We start from the raw sequence: 12711 nt of genomic DNA on the forward strand, positions 1-12711 counted from the left end.
CTCTGATGTTAATGGCAGGTGTAGCAAGAACGGGGCAACTTCCAAACACTTCTGCTCCCTTTATGTAAACAAAATATGCACAGGAACCTAGAGACCCTAAATGAGACAAGAAGAGTTTCCTTTCTGACTAAACCAGGACCTCTCTCACAAGTCCACTATATCCTAAGAAAGAAGTATTATCCAGAAGTGCTTAGAATTCAGAAACATACTCCTGGGGAGCAAGAATTTCTGGTCTGTAGCTGGAGGGTCACATATAAGAGGCTGAGATTAGCCAGCAAAAATAATACATCTCTTCTTAGTAAATGTAACTGAAGAACACTTTGATCAACATATTGTGCAAAGAGCAAAAGTAGCCTCCACTTCTAATGGGTGAATAAGAGAAGATCATAAAATCTGGATTTTGTTAAAACAAACTACCCAGCTATTAGAATGGCCCAAATCTGGGATGCTGACAACAACAAATGCTGGTGAAGATATGGAGCAACAGGAACTCCCATTTGTTGCTAATGGGAATGCAAAATGGTACAGCCACTTCGGAGGATAGTTTGGTGGTTTCTTACAGCACTAAACATACTCTTACCATATGATCCAGCAACCATTGAAATAAGTTGAAAACTTCTGTCCACACAAAAATCTGCACACAAATATTTATAGCAGCTTTATTTATAATTGCCATCTTGGAAACAACGAAGATGTCCTTTAGTAAGTGAATGGATAAACTGTCATACATCCAGGCAATGAGTTCTTTTCAGTACTAAAAAAGAAATGAGCTGTCAAACCATGAAAAAACATGGATGAATCTTACATGATTATTACTAAGTGAAAGAAGATAATCTAAAAAGGCTGCATACCCACCAGCATGAGAACATGATTCCAACTATATGACATTCTGGAAAAGGCAAAACTGTGGAGACAATAAAAAGATTGGTAGTTTCTAGGGATTGGAGGTTGGAGGAGAAGCTTGGAGGATTTATATGGCTGTGACAATACTCCATATGATACTATAATGATGGATACATGTCATTCTTCTCCTTATACATTTGTCTATAATCCATAGAATGTACAACACCAAGAGTGAACCCTAATGTAAAGGATGGACTTTGGGTGATGATGATGTGTCAGTGTGGTTTCCTCAGTTGTAACAAATGTACTACTCTGGAGGGGGGATGCTGATAATGAGGGAAGAAGGCCGTGCACATGTGGGGGGAAACATGTTCCCGTGCACATGTATATGGGAAATCTCTGTGCTTTCCTCTCGATTTCACTGTAAACATAAAACTGCTCTAAAAAATCATCCTTTTAAAAAAAATCTGGATTTTGCTTTCTAGAATTAAGTTGCTTCCAGAGATGTACATTTACTAATTCCTCCTTTTCTCATTTATTTGGAAATAATATATGTCACAAAATTCACTTCAATAATCCTTAGAAATGGAGCTGATGAACAAATAATCAAGTGTTGCTCCTGTCATTATGATTTTTGTGACTGTTCTGGTAGTCATCTTTGTGTAGCTCTGGGATCATTAATATGATCTACTCCTAGATTTTCTCATTATCTATTCTTAACCACAACTATTTAAGCAATATATTTATTGGCAATTCTAGATGACAGATAGGCATGTGCTAAAACAATGCATGTGCACATCTGAGTTTTCTAAATACCCTGAAGTAAGTGAATAAGTGGATGTTCAGAGAATATCTTCAATGCTATATTTAAGGTTCCCGTGCATATTTTGTTAAGCATTACAAATCGACTGTCTAACAGAATTAGGTAGAGAAAATGTATACCAGATCCATGATGCTTTGTGAATAATTGACTAGCCACACAGGTGCATAAGATTTCAGATGAGATTTCCTTCTTTTTGTGGGAAATATGTATCATTAAAAGATTATGGAGGGGAAAATTCAAGGAATTCCTTGTTATCCTATAATAATAAAATTCTGTGCATAGTTTATTATATAGCTAACAGTTTTCTAAACTCCTTGCCATTGTTGTGATATTATCTGTATCACACTTACCTAGAGAAAATAGAATTTTATCATTTATCCTGATAGTCATTGTTATGCTTTAAACAACACTGGCTCTATTTTCTTCTGTTCTGGGGAACAGGATACTGCCATAGCATGATACCCTAGTCGTGCTTCCTGAAAACGCTCTGCACTTTACCCTGTAGCATTTGTCACAGTTGTAATGATATAATAACTCATATAATGATTAATTTTATGTTTATCACTACCACTAGACTATTAACTCCATGCAGTCAAGGTTCATAGCAGAAATATAACTCATACTATGGACCCAGCACAAACTAGGTTATCAGTGCATATTTTTTGAATTAAAGAATGGTTGGACAGAAGGGAGTGGGGAATCCCATACTTTCTTCCGCTCTTTTTTCTCTTGCTTTTTCTAGGGCTGTTATAGATAGTGGGGGCCCTAAGCTCCTCTCCCCTCCAAACCTCTGCTTAGTTCACACTCATTCCTCCCCTTTTGACTCTGGGGATCAGATGTCCTGCCACTGTGGACTTACACAGATGAGGACATAATTATTCTGAGACTAGCAAAGATTTTAGCACACTGCCAAAAAAAAAAAAAAAATCATTGCTTTTACACATGGCCAAGGTCACCTTCATGCCACCATTCATGTAGCACATACACAGACCCTTCTGTACAGAAAATTTATTGTGGACAATTACACTATTTTGAATACATCCTTAACCTTTTGAAGTTGATTTCAGAGAGGAAGATCGAGACTTCACGTAATTCTTTTTATTGTCACTGTCAGAGATAGAACATGTGATGACTGAGTTCTAGCAGAGCTTTATATTTTAGTGTGGTTTTGTTCTGATTATTTAACAAAAATAACTCACTGTGTACAATGCAGCTATAACATAAATATTAGAAATATATATGTAACATACTAAGTCCAGGTGGGTGCAGTGAGGAAGCAGATGCAGAACTTCAGCAAACAAGGTGAAAATAGATTAAAATGAGCATTAGTCATTATTTAAGGAAATGCACATCAAAAATCAGGTTGTAATAATAAAAGTAATAGTAAACATTAGTGAAGTGAAGAGTCAAATCTGCTGATGGAATGTGGACTCAAAAATACCTAGTTTCAAAAGCTAAAACAAGAAAACTAATAGGATGCAAATACTAAATGTTAAATAATAAAGAAAATTTTATGTTATATTATGATTTGGTGATTCAAACATATAACAAAATAATTTGTAAGAGATGGTAGAGAAACAAGAATGTACATGTTGCCAATTATAATTTTAAAGCCTATCAGTCAACAAGCATCTGACTCCTTATACCGTACTTCAATTACTGCAAGAACCTTTGAAATGATTCTCCCCCTGTCTAATCTCTCCCACTCCTTTCCTGACTCTGCCCTTAATCATTTTCTCATTTTCACACATTCATATCTTGTAAGGCCCAGTTGAATGCCAACTGTTTTCCATGAGGCCTCTATGATAACCAGATGTAAGTAATCTCTCCTTCCTCTAAACCGCCACAGAACTTTATCAGCACCTCTCTTATTTATGACTATTAGAGCTTTCTACTTTGTGTTTTAGCCACTAATGCACATTTTAAAAACTTCCTTACTAGTCCATTAACTTCTGAGGGTGGAATTGTTCTTTGTAGATTCTGCAGAGCTTGTTACAATATCTAGCACACAGCAGGTACTCAACTGACGAATGTAGACAATACCTGATTTTCAAGGAAAGTTTTTGTGCATGAGATTCCAGAGAGACTCTATCCTTCTTTTCTTCCTATGTCCCCTTCTCTGCTTTTCTTTTTTTTTTTTTTAAAGATGACCGGTAGGGGATCTCAACCCTTGGCTTGGTGTTGTCAGCACCACGCTCACTCAGCCAGTGAGCAAACCGGCCATCCCTATATAGGATCCGAACCCGTGGCCTTGGTATTATCAGCACCGCACTCTACCGAGTGAGCCACGGGCCGGCCTTCCCTTCTCTGCTTTTCTAAGCTTGGCTCTGAGGCTCCCCTCAAGAATTAGGTCTTCAGTGAAGCGTTCCCTGACCCTCAAGTTCAAAGTTGTCTCTTCTCTGACACTAACCCATGTATTCAGCATCTAGGAGGTTTGAGTCACTGTGTCAGGCATTCTGATACTCACTCTGAGCTACCTTGTGTGATAGGTCATCGTGTTTATGTTTATCACCCCCTGTCCCTGCCCCCCCATTCAAGATTCTAGACTCCTTGGGAGCAGATATCACATTTTACACATTTAAGCACTTATTGTCATTTAGTACTTATTACATATTTAATAGTTTTTGTCAGCCCCGTTACAGTGCTTCACATCTCTTGCTTCAGTTTCATTCCCGAGGTATCCTAAGCATCTAGTTCTACTATTGGGAACATAGTAGGTGCTAAAAATATATTTGTTGAATGCAGTTAAATAGATTATCAGTAAAACTTGATTTCTAATAATTCTGATTGAAAGATTGACTCCTTTGGCAGGACCTACCAGGTGTTGATTTCTTGGCTATGAAAAAGTAGAAAGCGATGTGTTTTCCTGGCACACCTACGCAGCGACAGGCAGGCTAACTGGACTATTTACATGGGCATGTTCTCCATGATCTGCATTTCACTTTGTCTCAGGCATACCATTTTTAGGAGCCACAAGCCAGATGAGAGTGGCCTCTACTTGGAAATACTCAGTCATTAATGACGTGGATCATTTGTGCCATCTTCCCCACAGCCAAGTGGTTTTTCTCTGGCTGTTCTAAATAGAAATATGAAGTGTGCCTCCTCCTTCGGAAATTTCTTATTCATGTGCTAATTTCCAAAATATATTTTAGTAGTCTTGAATTATGGTGGGCAATTATGTCTCCATTCACATATCATTAGTAAACATATGATAATTCACCTAATTCTGGAGGTGTTGGTTAAGCCAGAGTGTTTTGAATTCATGTAGCCAAATGCAGGGATATTTAGTCACATGAAAGCTTAACACTTCTGAGTTTCTCTTTCTGTTGATGGGTCTCTTATCTTACAGCCTGCCTTCCTTCCTTCCTTCCTTCCTTCCTTCCTTCCTTCCTTCCTTCCTTCCTTCCTTCCTTCCTTCCTTCCTTCCTTCCTTCACTAGTACCTGTTGACAACCCTCCCATGCCAGGCACAGTGCTACTTGCTGGAGAACAAATCAAAAATGTTTCCTGTCCTAATAGAAATTACACGCTTAGAAAAGATTCAGATATTAAACTACTGATTTTTATTATTTTAATTCCAGTTGTTACAGCAAAGAAGGACAGAGAATTATGGAGCTTAAAGGAATCTATCCTGGTTTGATGGGAAAAGGGCTATGGGGTTTGCTACTCTACAAAGGATCATCTGGGAAAATGGTGTTAAGTTTGAGGCATGTAAGCAAGGGAGGGGGTGGGGTTGGTGTTCCAGGAGGAAGAAAGCGAGTACGTGGCCTTCAGTAGTCACTTCTCCCTACCATTATATATCCATCAGTTAATGAGAATGAAAATTTTTTTTTATCAAATTATAATTATTAGGATGACATAAAGAGATGTTTAACTCATTAAATAAGAAACATGACAGGATATGAATATAAAATTGTATACGTTTTAAAAGCCTGCATTTTCTTCCTTGAATTAAAAATGAAATACAGCATGTTAAACCCTGGCCAAATAACTAAATCAGAAGTCTCTCTTTACTCACACACTAATTTGGAATGAGGCAGGCACTGGATGAAGTTCTTTTTTTATCTTTAAGTTTATTTTGAGGTCAAGTTAGATGAAAACTACTCATTAAGTCTGTTAGTTTTTCAAATATTTAATAGCTATTATCCTCAATAAAATGTGCATTATTAATCATTTTCATGTTGGTTGATTTTTAGTCAACTTTTAAATGGATGTTTTGTAGGAAATTTTTTTCACAATTTCTGCTTCCTAAGTTAATTGAGGTTTCAATATATAAATAATAGTAATCTAAATATAACCCTTGAAAGTCAGATTAAAGGGCATTAAAATGTAAAAATTGGTAGGGGAAGAAGGCTTTACAAGTTAATGAAATGGATGTAATTTAGTTGAAAAGAAACAAAATGATTGCAAATTGAAGATTACTACTCTATGGTAATCCTTCTGTAGCTGACATTGAATAAAGCAGTGTTATTGGATTTTTATTCATATTATGATTTAGCCCCTTTCTAGAAGAGTGAGAATTTTATGTAACTCTGCTACATGAAATATATTTTGAAAAAATTATATGGTTATCATTATTACTATAGCTATTCCCAGTGAAAAATGTCTTTCAGTCAAAGGGAATGAGAAATTTCAGTAACTGTTACATGTGCATTATTTTTGCCCATAAAACTAAGCAAGTCTAATAGATTAAAATTTATCTAAGTCACAACTGTCTGATTAGTGGCATTTTTCTTGCAATCAGATCACAAAAGATATTTTTATCTCTTTCGATTTAGCAGTCAGGTTAAGCCTCCCTAATAGAAGGCTGCATTGCTCTTTAGTCCTGACACTTTTGCAGCATTTATTTTTAACTTCATTCTCTACAACTAAAGGGGAGTATGTATGTGACTTTGTAAGTGCACAGGAGAAATGTGAAAACTTGAATATTCATTCTGAAGAGAAGACTATCAGACCTAATCCATGAGTTTCCCCTTGGGTATGTAGATAGGAATGATCAACTTTTAGGGAACATCATGTGATTGATTACGGTGCTTCTCTACTTAAAAACATTGCAAGATTTCTCATTGCCTATATCAGAGTTTCTCAGACTTTATTGAGTTCTTTTTTCCTTGATATTAGTCATTTAATACTACCAGCAAGAAGCCTTGACTTTTTTTTTTAATTCGAAGAATTAGACCTCTGTTCAGAAGGGAACCTGAAATTGCATGGGTCTAACCACCAATATAATTTCTTCAGAAGCTTTAGATTCTCTTCACTGAAACTCAGCACAGAGTGGTAACTCTAATAGCAGAAGACTGTGACTCAAAGGAGAGTCACAGGTACAGCTTCTCACTTTTTAAGCCTTGTACAAAACAAGTCCTTTATCCATTTTGGGTTAGAAAGAGGACCCAATCCATAAAGGGACTTCAGTTTTCTCTGTAAGTTGTACTCATTGTGAATTCCCTCCTCTAGATCACAAAGGGGGCTGTTAGAGGAGACCTGTTTTGCCATTGAGGTTAAAGTGGCTTCTCTTTAAAATAAATTAACTAAAAACCTGTCACTTTATACCTCTCTGAGTTCCCTCCTCCTCCTCTGGGTACATGCTATTCACAAGCTCAAATGGATTAATATTTTATATCTAATTAAAAAAAACTGCAAAAGAGTGTCATATCATGTCACAGTGGACATACATCAACTGTATTTCAACTTGAACTTTATGAAAGAAAAACCTCAAATTATACGTATGAATATTTTAAAAGTCTATGACTCTTTCAATCACAAGGTTCAGATAGGAGGATAGGTACTCACACAAATCAGAAAATAAACAAATAAAATGAAATTCTGTGTAACTGTCAAAGCCACAGACTACCTATTATTCTCTCTGGCTATATATCTATACAATATCTAATAGAAAAGGCAAAAAACAAATGTTAATTAATTTATTTTGCCCATATAATACTAAGCAATTTTTAGAATTTTTTTCATCAGAGATAGAAGTTTCTAGTTACTTAAATATATGCACTATTATAAAGATTCAGTATAGAAGAATCTTTTCTATTATTAGAAATAAGATATTTTATTTTAAAAGACAGAAAACAGACTAATACAGTCAGAGAGCAGATTTTAAGTGTCTTCGCCACGCCTGCCCCCATGTACACAAATGGTAACTGTGCATGGTGATAGATGTGTTAATTAATTTGATTGTGGTTATCATTACACAATGTATGTGTATATCAAATCATCATGTTCTATAACTTTAATACATAACATTTTTTTCAATTAAATATTTAAAATTTTTAAAAAACTAGATGAAGGAAACAGAAATTTGGAGGAAGGAAAAAAAGCCATGATTTTAATAAAGGAAATTTGGATGCTGATCTATTTCAAAGGATAGCCATCCTACCCATGTTTCTGAAATTTGTACAATAAAATGCAGAAATGAATATGGTTTAAAATGAGAGAGGCCATGAAGATTATGTCAGGAGTAGACCAGTAACCCTTATAACACTTTACAAAAGGCTTATATTCAATCAACAAAAATTGTGGCTTTGTTCACTCTTACTCTCATCAATGTGAAATTTTCCCAAAGACTGGAATGTCTGCAATTACTTTGCAGACTATAGTTCATTAAAGAATATAAACTATGGATCAAATTCTTTCACTTAGAACAATTGTGTTTTATTTCAATGGGAACCCTCTCAAAGTAAGTGATATTCATAATGAAAGATCTTGCATCTGTACAAATTAACATATGCTTTCAGTATGTGGTTATTGGTCCACTAAAAATTTGAGTCATGAAGTAGTTTGTCTGTGTTAGATGTGTAATTGTCCTGTACTTAGGAGCATAATGATGTAAAATTTCAGAAAAGGATGTCAAGTTGGAGTATCCCAAGGTGTTTAAACAAAGGAATATGTACAGGGTAGCATCAAAGCTTAGACAATAGTAGTTATTTTTTATTTGATTGTAGAAAAAAAAATATGTTCCAAGTCTTTGAGTGATTTCTATGCCGGACTGAAATAGAAAATGGCAAAAGGTCAAATCCATGTATCTGCATGAGCCACTTGGGTTCTTATTCACATACCAGGTATGAAGTGGAAGAAATATTGCCACTTCAAAAAGGGTTTCTATGCTGGTCAGTTTATAGAAAGTGCAACATGGAATAGCTCACAGGGATTTAGAAAGACAGCTATACCTAGGGGAAAAACAGAAGCAAAATGGTTTATAATTTTACTCAAGAATTATTGTCTATTTGGTGTCAATCTGCATAGTTGCAATCATGTCAAACAAAGGCCTTTCCTCATGGATTTACATTCCATGGTCAAGAACTGACAAAATGGAATGTAAACCACAGATAGCTGGTTTGGTTTGGAAGATGGGGAGATGAAGAGATGAGCAAAGAGGGGATACTATTGTTAAAAAATCAAAACAAAACAAAAACAAATACAAACTTCCATTTTTAAGTGAGGTGTCTTGCTGTTAAATGATTTTATACTACTAGGCAGGGGTTATTATTATTACATTTTAATGTTTTGAAAAGGTATTTGATGGGCAAGCCTTAATTCTTGAAAATTCTTTACTGAATCTAATGTTTTGAAAGTCATCTGGCTGAATCGTTTTTCAGTTATCATGGTGTTTCGCATTTATTTCCTAGTGGATGGGGGCTCTTTGTGAGCTCTGGAGTCCAGGACTGGAGAGTAGCTATCACTTCTGTGTAAGAACAGAAAATTTCTATAGAGTGAAGAAAGTAGTGTGAAGGCCCAAAAGCCTTTTCTGTCCCCTCCCCACCAAAAAGGAATTATATTTCTATATTTCTATATTATATTCAGAATAGGCAGAAAGATCCAAGCTATGTGCTCTTAGTCATTTTAACTGGCAGCAGGCAAAACTCCAATAAAATAAACCTTAAGAATACTGTTTATACAATAGATTTAAGTGACCTTGAATGTTTTTTTGAACTCCAATTTATCATGAACAAACCCATACTGGGTTCATATGCAATGCATTAATCATCAACCATATAAAATAAACTGCATAACAAAATTAAATTAAATCTCAATTTACCAAAACATTAACTTGCTAACAACTACCAACTTTGTTAAGTCACAGTGTAAAGATGAAATGAATAAAACACTAGAATCATGCCAAACAATGTAATTGAAGTTAAAATGCTGTAATTTTGTGGTTCTTTTTTAAAGAAAATAACAAGTTGTTTACTTTAATGCAGTGACATTTTATTTTGTGATTAATTTTAAAATGACATTGTAAAAACTACAAACTCATTTTAATTTGACAAGCATTTGGTAATTAATTTTCTAACAATACTATGGGAACCCAGAAAGCACTCTTCCTTTGACATGTATTTTATAATTTATTTTAAAACAATGCTGCACAAATCTGCAAAGGCATAATTCATTTGGGAGTTCATTAATTATGCAAATGAGTTGCAATTAACAAATCTGTTCCAAGGATGGCATTTGCATAATAATGAACTTCATGTTTGTGACGTTATTTAATAAGATACCTTTGTGCATTTTTAAACAAAACACTCCTGTGAGTACTATATGATGAGATGGGGTTGAAAATGGACATCTAGTCAATGAGATTCGAAACTGTATGCGGAAAAATGTTGTTAAAATAAACAGAATTATATGTAATTCATATAATAAATATGTATATTCTTTTTAGAGCACAGGGGTTTTGATTAATCTCAGCTTCCCTAAATAGCATACGACTTTAATTTACATTTATAAAGACCAAAATACAAATTAGGCTAAAGCAAGATGAAACAAGCAAAACTATAAACTTCAATTTAATATTTTAAAGAAAGGTATGTCATACAGTATACACATAAATCCCAAAACATAAACCTTTCATTAGGAAGAAATATATGACATTGAGTCAAAAGACCCTTCTTTTTCAGGATTTTGGCAGGATGATCACGAAACTTGGTTAACATACATTTATTCAATCAATAATCATTTATTGAGCGTCTACGATGGGTCAAAACTGTGTTCAAGCTAGGACAGGTAAAAAGAAGAATAAGATCTACTTCTACCTTCAAGCAGCATGCAGTCTAATGAAGGACACAGACATATAAACATTAACATTCAATGAAAGGAATCATGTAAGAGACAGAGAAATGCAAAGTGCTCCAGAAGTACAGAAGGCTAGAATAATTAACTCAGTTTGACTTAAAGCAGAGAGTGTGGGTTGGGTGATAAATGCTTTTGGAGCAAGACTCTCAGGAGTCTTACGGGTTGAGTTTGACATTTTAGAAAGGTAATGAGAACAGTGTTATAGTACATGGCTTGGAAGGGATGGGTAAATTTTTCTCTAGCTCATTGGTTGCAAAGAGTGCCTTGACTGATCGGCAATGTATGTCTTGAGTATGGGATGAGATTAGGTGAGTTTATGAGCCAAATGTTTGCCATCCTGAATCAAACAGACTCTTTGAGGACCATAGGGTCTTATGATTCTATCATATGTCTTTCCTATTTGCTCTTTACTTGTGCATTTAGCCTCTCTGGTCGCATCTCAGCTTGAAAGCAAAGATCCCTTGGAAACCATTCTGTGCCCCAACTGCACCTATTTTCTGCAACTAGAGGGTTTTTCCAAATGCAGTATTCTCTCTCTTTACTTAACTGAAGTCTACCCAGCCTTCCAAACTATATTTTCATTGCTTGGAAATAGAGGTAAATGAGTAACAATGGATGATACTGCAAAGGAGAGCAGTCCAAATGCCAAGCAAACAGGTGATATCTTTAGATTCACTCCTTGCCAGGTTTTGTTCCAGAATCACATGGTAGAAAGAATGGCGGAAAGAAGCAAAAGAAAATGTTCATAATACTAGAATTGAACAGTCACAGTCCAACTCAGGGGCAAGTTTTGATTCTGTCCTGATTTTATTTTGTTTTGTTTTTTGTTTGTTTGTCTGGTGCATGAATAACCCACTTTCTTCAGATGCAATTTTATTTTAATAAGATTTCTTTTCTTTTTCCTCAGTGATATACTTCTCCTGACAGGCAGCAAGTCTTGTCATCTATCCACAAAAGCAAAAATATGGAGGTAGGCATTTGTTGCTTCTTGGCCATCCAGCATCCATTCTCCATTTTTATCAGCCACATATTTTCTTTGGGGAATTGTCCTTTCCACATTGTGTGCAGCTCTGGTGAGTTGAGAAAGCGAGGTACTTTCTCCTCTATTCCTTTCATTAGATTCCATTAGACCTTGAAGTAAACCCAGTCAATTAAACTCTCTCTCCCCTGACACTAAATCTTGGTTGGAGTGCTACAAAGGCAAAAGTGGGGAAAAAAAGCAGAAGGTAAAGTGTTATTTCTTTTGTGGCAGCTGGATAAGGCCCTGCTTGTTTCAAACTTGATTCACTAGCTACCCCTCAAATCTCATGAGCTCCCCATAATCCTATAAAATTTCCTTTTTGCTGTCATTACTGAGGAACTCTGAGTTCCTGGCAATATAAAATCACAAAATGCTAATGTTAACCATCCAAAAAGCAAATTTTTTCTGGTTAGAAATAATCAGAATTTTAAAAATAATGTAAGAAATCAACCTAAAGAAAATGTTACTTTGAACAAATGAAGTATAAACAGAGGATTCCAGGTAAACTGTATGTACCAATCATAATTTTTAATAATGGTATTGATTCCTCTGGCCCATGGTAACTGAAAGCAGAGATTGAAAACCCTTTAGAAGCTCACAGAGATAGAGACTTCAACTTTTTCTGCTCCCTTCACCTTCTTACCATTTTCCCATTCAAGAGGACTAGGCAAATAAGCCTACTTCTTCAAGTATTATGGCATCTTGAAAGTAGGAATGGGTAACCTGGACAGATAGTAATGATCCTAATGTTGAAAACAGATATGCCCACATATCAGCCACAAGACCTTGAATAGTAGTGCCACTGTATCTGCCCAGGACAATTAACTAGCTAAAAATGGCTTAAAAGTATAAAAGATTTAAAAGTATAAAAAGAACAAAAATAATTTTTAAAAATTGTAGCAGTGTAGTAATTACCTTGGCTATCATGATTAAAGTAGCAATTATAT

Source organism: Cynocephalus volans, chromosome 1 (genome assembly GCF_027409185.1).
Source record: "Cynocephalus volans isolate mCynVol1 chromosome 1, mCynVol1.pri, whole genome shotgun sequence".
Lineage (NCBI taxonomy): Eukaryota > Metazoa > Chordata > Mammalia > Dermoptera > Cynocephalidae > Cynocephalus > Cynocephalus volans.